Below are 5,347 nucleotides of genomic sequence, written 5' to 3'. Positions count from 1 at the left end.
CACAAAGCTCCAAACGGTAGTTTTAATAGAATAAATCCTCACCCAAACGGTAGTTTTAGACTTTTACTTGAATAGACCCTCCCCAAACGGCTACGCTCATCATGGTTTCACGTCTTCGGTATCAAATCAAATTTTCAGTCAACTCAAACGATAACGATATATTATACATATTTTACTGCAAAATATAGATAATACCGGTCACCCGGAAACAATACGAAAGCGTGCATTTGTATGAAATATACATTTTAATATGTGTATTAACTATTAAGACTCTGAAATGTGAAATTTTGTGCAAAATAAAACTTAATTCAAATTAATCTAGGTACTATTCACTTGATTTGAATTTATAACTTGTTTCTAAAGTATTTGGAACACACAACACAAAATCGCCGTTGAATCCAAAAACTGCATTCTTTAATACCTACTCAGTTTAAATCGCACTTATTTAGTATATAGGTTAAACCAAACACTTTGTAATTACTTAAAAATGTAGATAAATATTTTTAAATCTGAAATTCATTATAATGTATTATTTATATATTTAATTAAATAAAAAAATATAGAAGAAACTGCAATCAGTTTATCACATATTCGACATAATCGTCAGACGTACAAATCGTACATACGGATTCTGTATTAAAATAAATTACTGGATAGTTTTCTCGACGTTCGAAAATCGTAATCTCATCACATTGTCTGGACTTTCAGAGTTTGACGCATGACAAATTATATAGGTATCATCACAGTTGTACTAGTTTTGCGCAGTAGACACGCATCTTCTTCATATACGGCCTATATCGTAGTTCTCCACTTCTCATTGGTTGATTTTGTTCTATGTTATATATGTATGTATATGATTGACAGCCAATAAGAAGTGGAGAACTACGATATTGGTGAAGTAAAGAGCGGAGGATGTGTATCAAAATGCTGTGTATGCTATGTATTTCGTATCGAAATTCGAAATACGAAATTAAATTTCAGTGTTTCACTAAAATTCACATTTGTAATTAGTGTGTAAAATGCTGGTAACTGACATGTGCGTGCACATGCGGGTGAGTTCCGCTATTTATTTTATACACAGTCACTCACGTCTCACACTAATGAGTAATGACCACTTACTACCCACACATTTACACGACTCGCGGTGCAAATAGAAAATTGCCTATATTGAACTCTTTAGAAACGGTCGGTATTCATACCCCTTAATTTTAAGTGTTCTCAATCGTTCTATAGCCCGATAAGTATATGGAGGTAATATTATATAACCTTAGAAATTGCAAAGCATACTATTAATATATTTTAGTACAAAGCGTACATAACATATTATGGTTATTATACTAATATATCTACAATAATATTATGTACACATGCATAGAGCCATATAACGTAAATTATAGACAGAATACAATATCAAGACGACGATACCAGACGACAGCACGACAATCGATATACAAGATTTAGAAAAACGGATAACCTCAATCGAAAGTACGTAATCTATACTATATCTATATCTATACTATTATACAAAGAGGAATTGTTAGTATTTGACGTTGAATGTTGATAACCCTATTAACAAGGAATTACTGAACCGATTTCGAAAATTTATTCACCAATAGAAAGCCACATTTTTTGTGAGTTTATTGTAGTATTGAGATTATTTTATTAAAAATGAAATAAACTTAAACTTATCATTAGATATTATAACAACTAATAAGTGAACCACTACAATATATACGCTTTTGGATTACTTTGATGTACATATAAAAATTGAATTTTGGAGTTCATAATTTATTAGTTTAAAAGTTAATTTGAGCGAAGTGGGATGGTATATACTATATAGCCATCAGCCACACAGGTGTACATTACAATATTATGTTGGTCTACTGTTCCACTCTTCTAAACTTTAAATACCTACTTATAACTCATTATTCATTATAATGTTATAACTAGTAGTTATAGTCATAATAGTTTTATTAGACCGATGTACTTAAAAAAATTCTTCTTTTGAATAAGAAATTAAAAATGTGTGCTGTCATTAAAAATATAATTGTTCTCCAGAAATGTTGTTTTTTAACTACTCAATATTTTTTAAAAGAAATATTTTGAAAATCGTTAGTTTTCTGAAATAATGAAATAATTTCAAAGCTCTATTTCTATAGTATTTATCCAAAATATATTGGCCTCGTAGTGAGCCACGGATAAAACAAGATAAAACTTATTATCTTCTATGTTTTCATTGGACCCACTGCTTATATCCATCTCTAGCTCATTTATGTTTTCCAAAAAATTTTCATGATTTGGTATGATTTCTTCGAATAAATGGATCAGCTTAATTTCAGTTAATAGAATCATGTGGCGTCTGTTTTTCAATTTTCCTAGACTAAAATTAAGAATATAAAGAACCATTAATTAATTAGAGTTTTGAATTTGAGTAGGTACCTCTATTATGATTTCCCATAGCAACTAACATAATCATCATTTTTTGCTGTACGTTTTAAATGTGTGCCATTTTAAACGATCTTCGAAGTATTGTGTATTGATGCTGCAAATGCATCCACGTGGAATTCATACATATTCTACCATTAACAAAAGAATTTAAAGGTATTATTTTATGTATGAACATCAATAGGTATTGAATATGACTAGTGGCTACTTAAATACTAATATTTTTTTTCACAAACAACAAATCAAAACTCTTACCATGTTGAAATAATTGCTGCATATTATTCTGCAGTTAAATCCTTTTGCAGACAGGACGTTGACTATAATGGTGCAGCGGTCAGTGTTTCTATAATGAAATAACAATAAAACATAGTAAGTCAAAAACGGAAAAATCAACAAAAATAATATGGCTGAACGTTACATGTATGTGTGTTACATGCATTTTGTCATTGTGTTTGTACCAAAAATCGAAGTCGCTGAGTTTAATCATTATTCTATTGATCATGATCGTCAAAATATAACGCTGGTTGGACTATAGTTGATAGTCAAAACGTCTACTGGTAACTAAAAAAAAATATTATTACAGGGAATCACTAGAAACTTGAAAGTTCTTACTTTGATACATTTTCGAGAAAAATGTACCTCCTGGGCTTTATAACGTATAACAAATTAGCTGCGGATTATTGTAATGGATCAATGGATGTTTTATATTTGAATTCAATGAAAAATCATTTTTAACTTTTATTGTGTTTAATTTTCAATTGATCTATTAGTTGTATTTACGTATTAATGGTATAAATAGATAAGAGCTCGTGAATACTATCACGGAAAAAAATTATAACCAAAAAATTTTAGGTAGAATTATTATGGTTAAAACAAACACATTTTAGTTGCAGTTACTACATTTTTACCAAATACATAAGTAAAATTAACCAACTATGATTAGTTAAAATATTTTATTTTATTTAACTATAAAATATAGTCAAAATTATTTTACCAGATAAAAGTGGTTAATACAACCATAAAATATTGTAATGATTGTTCTCAAATATAAATATTATCGTTATCATTAATATTATTCTGGGTTTTCCCAATGCGTCGGCGGCTCGACTGTGTGTGTGTGTGTAATCGAGTATTTGGTATAGCAATACTACATAATATCTAATATCTATACAGCATGTCCCAGAAGTATCACCCTTAGTATCTCCGTGGAAAATCAATATATTTAATACAGTTTTCTTTAGGACCTTTAAAAATATTAATGTGAATATCCAATTGGTAAAATTTATAAAAAAAACCCATCAGTAGCGTACATATTGCTTGTAAAAAAAATAATTTATATTCTAACTGAAATAATACATTTTTAATAATGTGTTGGAAAAAATGCATACTTTGGACTTCTAATGACCTGGAAATGTCATAAAGTTTATATACAAATATTTTAACAAATAGAACATTCCTGACCATAATGAGCAATACATTATTGTAAAATCTTTAGGTATACAAAGTTAGATCTTAAATTATAAGATCTATTAAATATACATTTTAATATAAATTTTAATTAAAATTTGTTTTATAATTTACCAAAGAAATTGTGTACAACAGTTATATATATTGCTTTTAATTTGCTCTCATGATTTTTTTTTTTTTTATATATATACTTTTATCATGTTAATATTATATGCAAAACTTGACTTGGGGTGGTCGCAGGGGACAGAGTACCCCAACTAATTTTTCAGAAAATTTGGCTTACCCCTACTGTTATTTTTAAGATATATGCACGGTATACTTCATCATTCCGCATTTTTATCAAAATGCGCGGGATAGGTACCATCATGATATTTGTGTTATGGATTATTTCATAACCGCCTCAGATCTATAAACTATTAATTTATTTACTTTTATTATCCTTTTCAGTTTGTTATTAGGTATTGATATACCTTTATATCAGATATCTGTCCTTTTTGGCGCGTGGCCCAAGTACCTACGCAAAGATGATACACCAAGGTGGATTTATAAATCCTCTTTCCGATAGACCTAACGTCCATTCTAACATAGATACCTATACCTGGGTATTCCTTTAGAGAACGCTATCCATGCATTTGTTGTCTCCGTCCTACACGCGTCCGGTATTGCCACAGATATAAAATACTGTATTTTATATCTGTGGGTATTGCAAATGTTCATATATCCGTTATCTTAAGGGTATCTTATCTTACTAGTTACCGTGTCCGTATTCCGTGTGGTTAATCCCATGGCTTAAATATACAAGGTTATTGCAATAGTACCCCCACTATATCATTTTATCAAGTTAAGGAATTAAAATGCCAGAATAAGGGGCGATGTATACTGGCTATACTATGATATTATTATATGCTGTGATATGGATCGTACCCTTACGCTGCCATTTTATTTTTGTTTGATAACAATATGGACTATGTGCAAAAACCTTGTATATTTAAACCATGGTTAATCCCTTACGGCGTTATCACAATAGGTATACCAAATTTCTGAGGTAGCACGGTTTCGTAAACTATAACTAGTGAAATCGTTTTACCTTTAGCAATATTATTGAATTAGCGAACAAGAAAACTCTGAATACGAACCACACTGGTCATTGACAGTCCATGAACATTATTATATTCAAATTAAATAGGTACACAATTATTATAGTACATATTATATTATACTATTTATACTGGTCCTTACATTTTATTATCATTGAGTACCTATATTATATTGTAATACTATTGTTTTACTTATATTTTACAATATTATAAAGATATTATAAACTATGATATTATTATTCTCAATAGGTTATTGGTGTACAACACTACAAAGACACAAGCATGGTTATAAGTTATTACCAAGGGATTTTGGATTGGGCCTATCGGGTTACATTCCC

This window comes from Acyrthosiphon pisum, chromosome X, assembly GCF_005508785.2.
Source record: "Acyrthosiphon pisum isolate AL4f chromosome X, pea_aphid_22Mar2018_4r6ur, whole genome shotgun sequence".
NCBI classification, from domain to species: domain Eukaryota; kingdom Metazoa; phylum Arthropoda; class Insecta; order Hemiptera; family Aphididae; genus Acyrthosiphon; species Acyrthosiphon pisum.
This window is presented reverse-complemented; position numbering follows the sequence as displayed.